Below are 16,811 nucleotides of genomic sequence, written 5' to 3'. Positions count from 1 at the left end.
CCATAGCTGTTTCAGAGAAGCAGCTAAACTACAAAACTGCTATGAGCGTATTAGGGTTGGATTAATCGACCCAGACTATCCCGATCAACAGTTTAATGTAGAACAGGTGGGGTTGCTACGCAGGGAGGTTATTTCAGCCGTAGACAACATCCAAACGGAGGGTGTGCGAACATAAGTTTGGTACGATGGCTGTCCAGGCTTGCTTTTGGTCAATTACGCGGATACCTGCCCAAAGGACTGGCTTGCAAATACAGCCAAGATCCATGGAAGGGTGCCCAGATTAAGGCGGTCTACGGAAGAGATATTCCCAGGCCGCACGTCTATGTAGCATTTACCTCAGACGATGAAGATAGTTAACACTGTCTCACCAAAGAGACGGTGTTAACTCGATTAGAAGTGATGAACAACTCACTCCTTACATCCAAATAGACGGTTTTAAATACCACCAGAACTTGACCAGGGCAGCCGTGGACTTCGCGGTTGATGAAGTGTCTGTCACGGCCCTGGAAGAACTGTACTGGCGGCCGTACTTCGAATTTGAAAGAATTCAGCTTCGACTGAAAGGAAAGGGAGATCTGTCGAGATCGTTTCTTGAATTTATGAGATGATGTTATAGATTTGGCTTGCCTATGTTGATCTTGAACTTGAGACTGTGTTAATGTGGATAAAAACTATTGATCGATCTCCTAACTTTTGGAATTCATCTTGACTATATAAACTATCTAATTCAAGATATCCGTAGTGCTTGCGCCGTAATTGGTCGCGGATGTTGGACGAATTTTTTTCAATTGCTTTTTACAAATTTTGCAAGTTACTGTACTAGATGAATCTGTCTTAAAAAACTCCCATACAACTAACCGTTTTTTATTGCAACACATTTATATAAATTAACTAAACAACTTTACTAGAATAACAAACAAGATTTCAGTAATTTACAATGCACGAGTAAAATGTACTTATATGTTGTATATTACTTTATACACACTATTTATATCTAGAAGATTATTTAAAACATATTGTTTGAATGAATGAATTTATTCGAATAAATCATTCGATAGTTCGAATCATTTATTTACTAATTATTCAATAGTCAAATTCATTCGATGGTGCCTATCACTACTCTAAGCTGTTCCGATATGTCCTACCAATGGGCTGCGGTAGACATAAGCACTGATATTGTGCTATCAATGCCGTCAGATTTGACGGGATCACTATCAGTGATTAATGCTCGGCATCAGATTGTACTGCCTGAATGGCCGTCCTGGATCGAAAACGATATTTGCATGTTCACAAATGCATCAAAAACGCCGGGAGTGGTCAGGGCTGGTGTATACTGCCAGGCACTTCGGATTAAGCAAGCTTACAGCCTGGGAACGTACTGTACAATATTCTAGGCGTAAGTGTCAAATAGTCAAGACGTTCTCCAGGCGCTGCAGGCCGTGAAACCGGTGTCGGTTCTGGTTAATGACTGTAAATGAACTTATAACACACTGAGTTGTGATAACAAAGTTTTTCGGATCTGGGTCCCAGATCTCTCGGGTGTTGCTGGCAATGAAGCGACAGATGAGAGGACAAGAGGGCAGCGCTGAAGCGTTTGTGGGGCCAGAGCCAGCAGTTGGTATATCATTTGCGATGGCCAAACAAAGGATTGGACAGTGGTCTGAAGAGAGACTTCGCCTACTGTGGAGCAGTTCTCCTGGAATGAGACACGCTAAGTTATTTATCAACATCGTTACTGTCAAACCCGGAAATATTTTAGGACTTGCTCGTAGCAGCATTAAAGTTCTAATGGGTGTCTTTACTGGGCACTGCCGATTAAAGACACACCTTAACTTGTTGGGGCTAGCAGATGATGTTGAATGCCGACAATGATGACATGTTTTATGTCACTGCCCTGCTGTTAATCGTATCAGATTCTCGATAGCAGTTTAACCCGAATGTTTCTAATTCTAGATAGAGCATCAGTTTTATTTTTCTTTTATATTATGCATAGTACAATTGTATAACACCTAGTAAATACATACTAATTAGTTACTTATTTTTGACATTACACAAAATTAACCAAGATAATTATTCTGCGTTAGTTTTAGTGACAGTGCTAGTGTTAGTTTTAGTTTCAGTTGGTAATCAAACTGCAGGTTGTTGTATAAATTGTTGTTTAAAATTATTATTGTATAAATAAATTTGTTGTATAAAATTGTATATTTTTGTTGTATCCCTAGCGGGCATATATGTGCTGCGGAGATATTGGCTAGAAAAAAATCCCCCATATCTGAGCTTATAGTGCAAAAGGTTTAAAAGAAATCTTGGAAAGTAAAATTTAAAGAGAAATAACTTTAAAAAGGGTAACTAAAGATAAATAGATCTGATGAATTTCCAGGTAGGATACAAACGTACGAATGTTTTGTCCCAGAAACAAATCTCGCTATTTCTGACGAGATAAGTTTGCATTAAAGTTCAGACACGTAATCGCATCGTTGTTCAAAGTTTCCCGTTTTTCCCTTTATAGCTGCTTTTTAGTCGTTTAACTCGGCTTTACTTGTTGTACGGCATATTCGTTTTATTTTGTCCCCCTCCTTCGCTTTGAACATGTGTGCATAAACGAGATCGCAGCCTTTTAGGAAAAGGCCCGACTGCTTTTATGCTTCCCCAAAGGCCGCACATTTAATATTAAATAAACCCCGTTATTTTCTATTTTCGGTTAGATCCTACTTAGAAAGCTATGCTAACTTGTTAAGCAAGTTATCGAATTGTTTAATTTATTACGTTAGGACCGAAATTAAATTGTAGGAAACTGGCGCCAGTAACTCAGATAAGGCGCTTACGGAAATCACGTCCCCGAACGCAGACATCCGGCGGCGGGAGGGTGCGCGAATTTCTGATTTATTTTCGCGTTTCTACGCGACTTAATTCGAATCGAATTAACGGCGACTTTGTAAATTAGTTTTCTGACTGCGTGCCGCAGAGCTGACGAGTCAAGCGCAAAGAGTTTCTCCTTGATCCGATTAGGCAGGTAATTGAGTATTGTCGGATTATTGAATTAACTCTGCACGCGCTAAAGTTGTTTTTTGTCAAGCTTAACCCCCTGCTACGCTCCATTATCAACAGTCCACGCACATCGTAACGTTTCACCAGGGAGACGCCTGTTGCCTAACTTCCAACGAGATACTTCACGCAATTCCGTTTAACACTTCTTAGCTTCCTTTAATGATAATGAATGATAATTGCCTTGGGTTCCGCAATGAGATAAATTGAAACGATAAAAAATTAATTATACAAATAAGAATTTGTTTTGGTTTTATAATAAAAATTATATCATATATTGCTACCTCATTTCCTTGTTATTGTCTTCTAATAACACTCAATCCTTTAAAATCTGATTAATACTAAATTATGCTTACAATAAGCATCAAATCAGCACAGGCAACGTGGTCCTCCGTCTTCTGTATCGATAATCAGACAGCACAGCAGGAACGTAATCCTACTGGCGGCTGAGTGCCTCCACCTGCTATACAATCCGAAGCACGTGCTGTGTTTTCCGTGCCATTTGGTGGTCGCATTACCATGCCAGACGCGTCCCAGTACACGGCGTTTGAATATATCAATTAGGGCCGTTCCGAGCGCTGCTAATTCACTTAGCAAGAGCAGAGAGGGCGAATTCTTAACGAATAGGTACATAGGATGCATCTCTTCAGATTATGCACATATCAAGGCATCGAGATCATGATTCAAAATTCTGATGCTAAATTTGAGTACTAAACACTCATGATAATAATTTTATTTTGTTTCATTATTATATTATACATAGGATCTCTAAAAATTGTACCGTTGTAAAGATAGAACATCAAACTGGAAGTGTACTCTAGTTGAATGGGAAAAGGAGGTCGAACGGGGAGCGGGCAACTGATTTCCCTCTATCGCAGCGAATACTGAAAATCGGAAATCTGCTCACGAGGGTGTAAAAATGTCGAAACGCATTCACGAAATGGAATCATCTTGTTTTTCATTTTCGGTAATAACAGGATTCGTTGTTTTTGTGTCGTTAATAACGGGAAATAGTTTTTTATTATATGAGAACTTAATTATACGTTGAATAAGTAGACTTTGATCGTATCGTACAAATTTCGCACACAGGATGAATAATCAACGGTGATGTAACTTTGATTAGCGTCGCCGGACATTGTGCCGCAAGCAAATAGAATAGTTTGCGAGAGTATTGATTGCTCAATTACGTATAGACACTTCGGCACCTCTATAGCTCAAGTGTTAAGTGACCTGCAGCTGCTAGCTTAGCGTTAATGTTGCATTACAAATCTAAATATATTGATGATTTTCTGCAATTTATTACATATACAAGCGTGTACTTTCAATTAATTAATTTGAAAACTTTTTAATTTGAGGTTTATTTCAAGGATCGAAGTTGGAACGGTGTGCACATGATGAATAAAAGCTCTGTGATTTTCTCTAACAATAGGAATTTGCGAACGATTTATTTCATGTAGTACAAGGTAGTTTTTTCTGAGATTAGTTACTCGATTGTGTGTACTTCGTTTATGCTTACAATGGATAGGATGCAAAACGCTTAACTACTTAAAGTAATTATTAATACAATAGTTAACAAAATATCGAAAAATTATATTCATGGTATAGGTAAACTGTGCTCGTTTGAACGATAAAAATGAAGATGGAGAGGGTGAAAACGAAAGAGCTCAACGGGTTCTGTTTGCAGCTCTCAACATTTAATGCATGGGGGAATTGAAATGTTTGAAAGAAGAGTCATAGTCAGAATATTGAAATGAGCACTTAAAACATAAACATTTTACAAACTTCTCAAACGGCACTGCTATAGTTGTTAGTACTGTAAACAAAATCAAAATACACGATTACAGTAACACTTATAAAAGAAACTGTGGATCTCGCCTTTGGATACCATCAAATTGACATGTAAGACCCAGATCCGCAGATAGTACTCCTCTTCCTAAAGAAAGAGATGGCATTACATTTAGACCAATTTAAAGTGAGACGATTGTTTAGACAATAAAGCTGAAGATTATCGAGATTACACTGTAACCTGAAGTAATCAAGAAGGGAGACAACTCGTATATATAGTTTGAAGTCATCCGCATACATAACACAAAGCGAATTTTCAACCACATCAAATATATCATTTATGTAGATGTTGAACAACAAACTACCAAGGCTCCGAATAGTAAACATTAACCAAAACTATTTGTGATCTGTCCATTGGGTAGCAAGCAAACCATTGAAACGGTTAACTATGAAATCCAAATTTCCTCAACCAAAAACTGTAAACGAACTTCAACGTTTCTTAAGAATGTTAAATTTTTATCATCGTTTCATACCCAACCTATCAGAAATCTTATTCCCACTATATAAACTAGTAAATAAATTGCAACTTGAAGAAATCAAAAACATGGACAACAGAAGAGGAACATTCTTTCTCTAAAGCCTAAGACTCTCTGGTCAATGTTGCACTTCCCTCACATCCTTCTCCAACAGGATCGTTTTCTCTATATAGTGATTCTTCAGAAACAGGAATAGGAGCTGTTCTTTCCCAAACTAACAATGGAACTACTTCACCAGTAGTCTTCGTTTCCAAAAGAATGTCTAACAGCCAAATTAAGTACTCAACCTTTGACAGAGTATTCTTAGCTATGTATTCCGCGGTTAAACATTTCAAGCATTTTTTACAAGGAAACCAATTCAAAATTTTCACAGATCATAATCACCGCTCTCTTTTCGAAAACAGAAAAAACTCCTAGGCAAACAAGATACATTAACTACATAGTTGAGCTAACCTCTGAAATCTCTTACATTAAAGGAAAATTGAACACAGTGTCGGATACTTTATCAAGAATCACTATCGATTAACACTATTTACCGATTAACGACTAACAATTAAAGAAACGCAAAGTTCCGATAAAGAACTACAATATTTATTACAAAAACAATCTTTAAAAATCTTCTAATTTAGATCTTTGGTACGAAGATTCTTCTAAATCGCCAAGAATCTACATACAAAAAAATTTCGGAAAACCATCTTTGACAAATTTCATTGTCTAACACATCTATGTTTCAAAACCACCTTAAATAATACCAAAAATCGTTTCTTTTGGCCACATTTAACCCAGCAAGTAAAATCATGGTGTAAAACTTGCATACCTAGCCAGAAAACTAAAATCCAAAGATACACAAAAACTCCACTTCAGAAATTTAATCTACCTACTGGGAGATTCGAACATATACACATAGATCTAATAGGTCCTTTTACTCCTTCATTAGGCTGTTCTTTTGTACTAACAATCATAAACCGCTTCACTAAATGGGCCGAAGCGTATCCAATACCTGACACTATGACATCTACTATAGCCACAACATTACTAAACCAACATTTCTCAAGATTTGGTATACCACACACTATCACACACGACCAAGGAAAGCAATTCGAGTCCCGATTATTTCGCCATTTTAATAGATTGTTAGGATCTGATCAGATCCACACTTCAGCCTTTCATCCCCAAAGTAATAACATATTAGAAAGGTTCCATAGAACCCTTAAAACTGCCATTGCTGAAAGAGGAAACGGCTATAAGTGGAACAACGACCTCCCAATTATACTATTGGGCCTTAGATCTTCACTTAAAGAAGATCTAGGTTGTTCCCCCGCAGAGTTAGTGTATGGTCAACCCCTCCGCCTACCCGGAGAATTTATTATCACTTCACAGGACCATTTAGAAGCGGAACCACTTCTATCTAGTTAGTCTCAAAGAAACGTTTTTAAGTTTAAAACCATTTTCATTCATAAAGATATATTTGTTTCGGACTTTGTTTTATTAAAATTAAATCATTTTAAATCTTCCCTTGCACCAAGGTTTGAAGGCCCTTTTAAAGTTATTAAACGCTTTCAAATTACTATGTTATTTTAAAAGATAACAAAGAATTATCAGTTAGTATTGATCGATTATCGCCAGCATTTATAGCTAACGATAAACTTGAAGTTGCTTCTAATTAAAATTCAATTCCAAATAAATCTTTAAGAATACGTTTTTAAAATTAAAATATGTATTTATAACTACTTGATTTACATTTCATTGTTAACCTTATTTCTTCTTGGAAGGGACAAAATCCATTCCCTAAATCCAAGATGCCACGATATATTTTTCCTTCGTTAAACAAAAAGATTTAGTGACAAAGGTAGGCCTTTATCTTCGACTTCTTTTCGTACTTGCTCTAGAAGAATTATTTACTAATTTTCACTAACTCGAGCAGTACAGTTGGTAAATGAGTTTCCTGTTTCCGAGTTGAGAAGAATTTTTCCAATTTTTTAACCCACATGAGTGAAACAAAAAAATGTGATTACATTGTGGTACATCGAGTAGGTAAACCGTCGTACGGGAACTATTGCGTATGCATAAGGTATTATTACGAAGCCCTGATTTCGGGTCGTTTTTTATCGTTCTCTATAGCGTACACGTCCCTGGACGGAACGGTGGTAATAACGTGTCGCGCGAATTAAGCGACAGCGTCGACGGAAATGCAAAAATATTGCCCGGCAGCCGGAAGGGCCCGTTATTCGCAAATCTCTGCCTCCTGGGCGGGCCACGCGCTCAGTAGCGGAGTAGTGCTGGCGTCTCGACGGCCTTTTTGCTTATAAATAACGGCCCGGCATCGCATAAATTCAGGTATTCCGGGCTTTGCGACGTTGCTGCCAGTGCCGTTGCCGCGCCGGTCCACATTGTTTTTATTGCGACACCGTTGTCCGCTAAAAGCCTACCGTTCCCTACGCTTTATTATTAAAACATGTTATTAATGAGAATATCCAATGAATATTATAGGCGAATACATTAAGATGGGCGACATCTGCGTTCGAAGTTTAAAGCTAAGGCGTAAAGGTATTCTTTGATGTTTATTGCATCGGCGGCTGTACTGTTAAACTTGTTAATAGCAATGTTATGGTTAAAGTTTTCACGATGTTAAAGTACCGAACTTCGTTTCTTTACTTAATCTATCTTAAAAGGTTTTTTATTACTTGAAGAAAATACGTTTTAAAACGACTCGATTTTTTTAAAATAAATTAAAGAAATACGTCCGTCTATCAGAAAGTTAAAAAATAAAGAAATAAAGAAGTAGAGCAAATCCACGATGGAGTCCACCGTTCCCATAAGACCGCACGAAGCGGCCTAAATTGAAATATATTGGGAAAGTTCTTTGTCCCGCGGTGTACACTTATCCCTTTTAGCTGGATATAGGGTTTTGCAGCGCACTTTTGACACGACATTTTCCGTACCACATTAGCTGCGCGGTGATAACGACCGCGATACCCGATAATAACGTTTCACGACGACGCGGGTCTTTATTAAAACGCTTAGTAAACAGTTTCGAATGGGTGATGGACAGATAGCGTAGACCTTTTTTCCATTTTTAGAAAGCGACATCACGTTACGTCCTTGAGACACCTCTTCGTCGCTCTTTGAACCTTTGATGTTGCAAATTGACAGAATTCGTTCCGTGTAATTAGGAAAGTTGGTTCATTATCATTTTTTCATTACTCCTTCTCTTCTTTTCCATGCCGAGTTTGCTCAAGGGCCATCGATCAGAAATCAGAATCGAAAGGGAGTGACACACAGCGAAAATTTAATAAATCAATTTATATGGGAACACACACCGATTCAATATTCGGTTCTCCTTCGTTTATCCATTTCAGATGCAAAGTGAATTTTTGATTAATTTATCTCGATAATTCAGCGATTCTATAACAACAAATTATATTCGGTTGTTGCATAGTTAAAGAGAACATTAAAATACGAATGTATAATTATTTGTAAATAAGAGCTTTGAACGACAAACAACCCCTTTTGATTATTAATTCAACAACGCCAAATCGCTATGCCGCATGCATAATTATGGAAATTTGATACTTTCTCCTCAGCTTTGTCCCTTCCAATAATTTTTGTGAGGATACTCAACGTCACCGCGATCTTACCGCAATATCTATACCGTCATCCACGTCCATTTTCATACCTTCTTATTGCTTTGAATACCGATCCGATCCCATAGCAATAAAATTTAACGCTCCCTTCAATACCCGTGGGTTCTGGTATAGAACGGTGGGCGCAAATCGACATGAATGCGCTTATGAGTTTTGCTGCTCTAGGGACGATCAAGACGGCACGGAATGTATCGTTAAAGATATAGCTATCTACGAGTTTTGCATGTTTTAGATATTTTTATGTTACCTTGAACTTTTACAAAAGAATAAAAACCAAGGATACCTATACAACAAGGACTGTACAACTTACGATATTGCCGGCTGAGTAATTCCGTTATAACGAAAGCTCAATAATTCGAGGGCGCGTATGTGATCTACAAGCGCAGCCCCGCACACTCGAACCGTATAATCGTAAAGTGTCGCACGGCAGTAAAGTAGAAAAATTACGATTTTCGACGGGGAATATCCGATCGCGTCCGGAGTAGAAATTTCCATAATTCCTGTTAGCGTTATCGCAGATCGGAACTCCAGCGACACCGTAACGACGACGTAACCTACGGTGTCATACTGATAAGATACGGCCGTCTACCGCTACAAGTCAACTTCGCCGAGCACGAAGAACTTACGACACCAGACGTGCAATGTGTGGTTTTGAGACACTGCTGCCATTCTCTCTTTTGTTGAAAGAATCCCTCGTCGGAAACTTATTGAGGCGAACATACACCAATGCCATTCTCCCTTGGGGGAGATCTCTTTAGTATGTGCGTCCCGTATAATTCCATAATCAAATCACGGGCGCCGGTACTATCACATCACGGGATCATGATATATGTATCGTTTGTGGAGAACATGCGTGTAATTAGTAATTACTGATGCCGGGCGCGGCTTAAATTAAATGATGAGAGCCACAAACGGAGAATGGGAGCCTCCGCAAGATTTATAGGGAGAAACGTTGACGGAATATTGTCCTTCACTAACTGTATTAGGTAGTGTATACATCTATATTAACCGAAATACTAATGGAATAAATTTTAGCTTACATCACCCCCAATTTAAAAACTAAAACGAACCGATGTTAAAGATAAGTAGACTTAAAGAGTCTCTAGTTGAAGTCAATTAGGGCTTCTATTCCCCAATCAACTATTCACGGTTTCAATGGGGGGTATAGGTAATTATCCCTTAATTCCGAGAACCCCGTCGTAGACCTCATTTTAAATTAAACTAGAAGTACACTTTGCAGTAGACAGTTTCTTAAATTTATATTTAAGGCATTCCGTAAAGATGAATCGTGGGCATAATTATCCGAAAATTCTTAAAATATTCTTTAAAATGATATAATTTAGTACACGAATTGGTTACAAAAATTTCGAAGTCATTTTTAATGATTATCCCCAAAATTTGAACACATTTAATAACATCAAGTTTAAAACATTAAACATTTTAAAACATTTTACCACCTCTTGATAAATTTATCCGATAGATAATTACCATGGTTACAGCGGTTTTAAGCGCTCTCATTGGCTAAGAGCGCCAATTTATCTATCGGTTAAATTTATCAAGAGGTGGTAAAAGTGGGCCTAAATCTATTTTATTTATAATGACTAAGAAATGATTTTGGTGTCAAATTAAAGCTTGAATTTTTTAAAATGTTGTAATTTAGTGTATGAATTAATTATAAAAATTTCCTAGAAAAACATTTTTAATGATTATTACAAACAGAGGGAACACATTTATTAACATAAACTTAAAAAAATCATATCTATTTTATGTATACCAATAAGAAATGATTTTGATATAATTATAATAAAATTGAAGTAAATCAAACAGAAAAAGAAGACAAAACTCAACCTTGATAAACTTAATCAACCAGAAATACAAGCAGAAATAAGGAAAATACTCAACGACACATTCAAAGAGTGCGTCCTACTAAATTTATAGTGAAACACCAACAGAATCAGAGGAGACAGACATATTTCCAAAAGAACAATTACAACCATATAAACAGAAAAATTACAAGACAGTATAGAAATTATAACAAATTCATGGATGTCAGAAGAAATCTTAGAACTAATGGACCCTCGAAGATCTTACAAAAATCAAAATGAATCGAAATCAAAGAAACACAGTATCATTAGAAGACACACCAGGAAAGCGAAAAAAGAGTGGATGAACAGCAGATGTGAGGATTTACTAAGAAAACATGACCAATTTAATACTAACAAAAAGGTAAAGGAAGTCACAAATATGAAGGAAAGATTCACTACAATTGCTCTAGTAGATGATAATCAAATAGTAACTAGTCCAGAAGATGTGGGATGCATATGGGAAAAATACATTCAGAAACTCTTTGATGACGAAAGGTATAATACTTGACATACTAATATCAGAAGTGACAAAAGCGGTTAACGACAAAGACACGATATTTCTGCAAGTATTTCTTATGCGCTTTTTCATGTTTTCTGGCGTGGTCGGTACTTCGACCTACTTTAAATATTACCCTTAAGGAGAGGTGTTAAATCAGGTGACTTGAAAGACCAGGAAATGGGGACACCCCTTCCAATCCACCGCTCAGATTAATACGGAATTAAAGCTTCACGGGCAATTTGTGAAAAATGTGCTGGACACCCATCATGTTGCAGCTACATATTTCGTCTTTGTTCTAAACTCAAATCTTCTAGTAACGTTGGTAAGACTTCATCTAAAAAATTTCAGTGCTTCTCCCCATTTAATACTCCATCAATAAAGTATGGACCAATCAATTTATCATCGATTATGCCACACCAAACACTAACCGATCAAGGGCTCCAATGCATGTTATGTCTATTGACTAGCTCGTGGTTTGTAAAAGTACACTCATCAGAGTCTATCCGTCATTGACAAAATATCAACCGCTTTTGAAAATCAGCTCCATGAAGCTGTAGATGCAATGACATGTGGTATGGGTAATACTTGTTGCGCTTTAATATTCTTAAAATTTTGGTGTTTGATATTCTGGCGTCAATAGTAAGTCAAGTGCTAACTTGAAAGTTTCTTTCAACGCTAGCTAATACCACAATTTTTCTGCCACTATCTCCGCAAATAAAAATCATCTAGACTTTCTCTGCCACACTTAAGAGTATCCATGATTTAATGACTTAGTTTAAACATTTTGCGTTGATGTAAAACGATGGAATGAATTCAGATTTTGTTGCCAAGCAGCTTTTATTGATATTATCTTCAAAATAAGGTCAAGGTCAAAAATATTATTGTCATATGGTTTCCACCTTTATACAGAACAGCTTTTATTCCAATAATTTTTACTTGCCTCAAGTTAAATGAATTCCGTATGTGACTTGGTATAGGAAAATATTATTTGGTTTTCAGATACTGCTACAAAAATGCTGATATCAACGCAAAGACGCGTTTTTCTGCTTTATCAACTAACAAAAAGTGTTTGATCGAGGAAAACATACAGAATTCATCGAAACCCTAACACAAGATGGTGTAGACTATAAAAATGAGGTCTGTATTAAGAATCTGTATTGGAAACAAATGGCATCTATCAAAATATCCGATCATCTGACAACAGACATGTCGATAAAAAGAGGAGCCCTCGAAAATATTGAGGAAGGATTTAAAGTCACCGGAGAACATATAAACTTAAGATACGCAGACGACACAGTTATTATTGTGGGCAAGCGGTGAGGAATTGTAACGACTTTTTAATGCCGACTTTTTTTGCTTTTTAAAACAAAAGTAATGGCTGTGACACGTATGCCAAATTCCTGTATTAATATTTTACCTACAACAATCAGATGATATTGTGATTATGAGTGAATAAAAAATCACCATTGGCCATCTCCTACTGTTTCTGGCGCAGTCATGAGATGTGCAAAGTTTATCAACGATGTCTACGCCACCTTTTGTGTTGTTGTAGTCTACAACGATTTCTGGTTTGCCAGTATTTTTATCTATATTATCATCATGGTGTAGTCTTGAGATAAGTCTTGTTTTTCTTTGGCTTGTACAAAACTCCAGTAGCATTTTCACGAAAATCAAACATACTGGATTTTTCTGGGGGAGATTTATGTGGACGTGAAAACTCTTCTGGTAAACCCTTTTGTTCATTTGAATTGTGCCCAGCAAAGTCAATTTATTATTATAGAGTGCTTCCAATAACTCCATACTTGTAAACCAATTATCGGTGGTGATGTTTTTCCAGACCGTTTTATAGGTTCACAGTCTTTTTACAACAGCAGTTGAGGAGTTACTCTCGGTGTAGGAACCATCTGGCTGCTTTCCATAAACTACCAAATTTGATGTAAAATAACATTTGGAATCTACCAACGCAAAAATTTTGATTCCATATTTATTGGGTTTATTCGGAATATATTGCCTCTATCTATCATCATGTAATGGAAAAGAGTGCAGGCATTCTTACAATTTACAACAGATGCACCAAACACTTCTCTGATGGGCACTCACTTGTCTATCTTTTTTCGCTCTTTTCGTGTTTCAGGATTATCAAATCGTAGGTTACGTACCAAAAAAAGAAATTTATTTATTGACATTACTAGGCGAATTATCTCTAATCCAGTTTGAGTAGACAAACGGCTTGATTTTAGGACGCCTGCCATCTATAATAGTTCCAACAAAGCTTGAATTTCTATTGTATTGGTGTAGGAAGTATCCCTTTCTCGAGAAAAGTTTGGAGCTGACATTTGAATATGTTTATTCCTACATTCGACAATTTTACTCAACATGTTGTTAGTAAAAAAACATTTCCAGATGTCAAGCGGATTTTTCAGATTTTTAGTGTATGCCTTAGGACCAGGTAAATATTTCACTATATTTTCACACCTCGTTCTTACGTTTTTTGGTGGACAATGCTTTCTCCACTTGGATCCGTCTTTAAAGTAATAAAATGGCCCGTCCTATGACGATAATTCAACACGCGATTCTTCTTCAATATCTGAAATATCTTGTTCGCTCTCTGAATCCTCGGATCATTCTTCCAAGTGATCCTCCTCATCTCTATTTTCATCGATCACATATTCTATTTGGCAGTTCTCATTATCTAACATGCATTCATCTAATAACTTCTGAAGACGCTCCTGCTCCTTTTCATAAGACCACATTCTGTAAATAATCTTATCGATTTTAGTGCAATTAGCTATTCTAAACAACAGAAAAACACGTAAGAAAGTAACTGAACTGATGCAAAAACATTTGAGAAATCTGTACGAATAAATCTAGAAAACTCACCTTTGCTTATAGTTCTCACCAAAACACACATTTTGTAAATCACTCTCTCCAATAGACTCGTGCGGACTCACACTCCGCAATACGCATTTACTCGGCACGTTCTGTATCTATCAACGTCAAACAAGACACTAATGTTTACGACAAAATACCCGAGAGGTACTAAAATCAGACCTGTGCGAAGTTAGCCCCCAATTTTTCTAGCCCTCAATTAGATAGGATTTTACATGTATAGTATTTTAATTATAACAAGAGAATCAGTCAACCGATTTCGATAAACAATGTCTCATTCGAAAACGTAATCTTTGACGAATACGAAAGTGGAAATGCCCGATTCGAAATCTCTTTCGAATTTCGCTAAAACGCCAACATAATGCGAAGGTAGACGAAAATAACACCAAAAATTACCTTTTTTAAGTGCTGATAACTCGTAAACGATGTACCCGATGATCAATATCTATACGTCATTCGATTCGTCATAGTGTCTTCTATCGAAATCACAAAATGCCCGATTTCAATTCTCTCCCGTTAACCTTGCACAGCCCTCGGAATGACACCGTGTTCCGTGTGGCTCGTTGTTTATGCATGTGTGAACGCCCGAAAGTCTAGCCCCCAATATAAAAAAATTAATTTAAACTAAATCGACTATAATTAGAGAACAGTTTGGCGGATTTTAATGTTTTATATCTCAATCGAAAGTTTATGCCTAGCTAAATGCCCGATTCGAAATATTTAAGGATTTTGATTAAAACACAAAAAACGAATTAATCAAACACATCAATTATCTCCTTAACTAATTGACCAATTTTAGTCATCAACATCTCGATCGAAAGTATGATCTACAATGAATGCGAAGGTGGAAATGTCCGATTTCAAAATTTACTAATTATTTGCTTCCGGCTATTAAAATGACCCCGCGAATGTGCCGACTGGAAGTCTAGCCCTCAATAAGAAAAAATTAATTTTGATTACATTCACTATAACTAAAGAACGGTTTAACAGATTTTAATGTTTTATATCTCAAACGCAAGCTTGTAATAACTATGTCGAAATGCCCGATTCGAAATATTTAAGGATTTTGAATAAAACAAAAAATTAATCAAATAAGTCAATTATCTCCTCTGTTAATTGACCAATTTTAGTCATCAACATCTCGATCGAAACTATGATCTACAATGAATGCGAAGGTGGAAATGTCCGATTTAAAAATTTACTAATTACCTACGTACGGTTATTTAAATGACTCCAAGTACCTACCGACTGGATGTCTAGCCCCAAATGCGAAAAAAATAATTATGATTAAATTCGCTTTAACTAAAGAATGGTTTGACCGATTTTAATGTTATATATCTCAAATGAAAAGCTTGCGTCTGGCTGAATGTAGAAGATACAAACATTAAATTAACAAGGCGTATACACGCATAACATTGTATTACATGAAACTGTAAGTGCATTTTTCTCGAAACATCCTTTTTACATCTGGTTAACACGATTCCTAAAAAACTACTCATTCGATTGACTTGAAATTTGAACTGCACTTTCAAATAGCATCTTTCTATCGTATGACCTACAGAGAAACTGATACGATATACACATGATTTTTTTTTGAGATAAACTTATCGATTTGAAGAACAAAATCGATTATCTTAATTTGACTAGGCGCCGTTTTGCCAATAATATTTTTTTTGCTTTGTTCTAGTTCAAACGATAATCACAAGTACATAGGTATATAGAAAAGAACATAATTTGATTTTTGAGTTTCAGATCATTTCAAGGATAGATATTGGTTGATGGACAATGTAAAGATTATTTTCTATAAACAATTCTTTTTAAATAAGTAAATATATCATGAAAACATGCAAAAGATTAAATTGAAATACCACATAATTTGGTAGCAAAAAATTCCCAAAGAAATCATTTTATTTGATACAAAAAAAAGAGACTCCCCCATTAAAAAGTTTGAATTATACTAGTATTATTTGGAGTGGTTTACACTCAATTTCAAATTATTTCATGTTTTGACAATGTTGATTAAAGCTTTATAATTTTTCAAGCACAAAATGCAAAAATTTATTGAATGGTACCGTTTTTCAAGCACAAATCCAAGGAGTAGCGTTCAAACGGTTTTTATCTCTAAAAATTACAAAGTTCAAATCACGAATTTTCTCGATATGTTTTAATCAATTAATAAAATTGAAAACGACTCACCGAATGGATGTTGTTTTACTTGGATTTTACTTCGAAGCTCAGCTGGAAAGAAACGATAAACTAATTTATTGTGACAAAAAAAAATGAATTAATACGATACCTTTTAACATCCATAAAATAGCAATCCCATGATGTCCTATATCACATCACTAATATCACCTAATACTTAGCATAAATATAGCACGCATTTATCACTTAATTCAAATAATAAGTTTTATTTTTCTAAACTACTTTATCACCCTTAAATGCCCGCATATCAACTAAAATGCGTTATTAGCGAATCAACTTCCAAACATCCCCTCCTTAATTTATTGTGGGAAGAAGGAATACTGGAGGTGAATAAACAAAAAAT

The sequence above is a fragment of the Onthophagus taurus genome, chromosome 7, assembly GCF_036711975.1.
Source record: "Onthophagus taurus isolate NC chromosome 7, IU_Otau_3.0, whole genome shotgun sequence".
Classification (NCBI taxonomy): Eukaryota; Metazoa; Arthropoda; class Insecta; order Coleoptera; family Scarabaeidae; genus Onthophagus; species Onthophagus taurus.
This window is presented reverse-complemented; position numbering follows the sequence as displayed.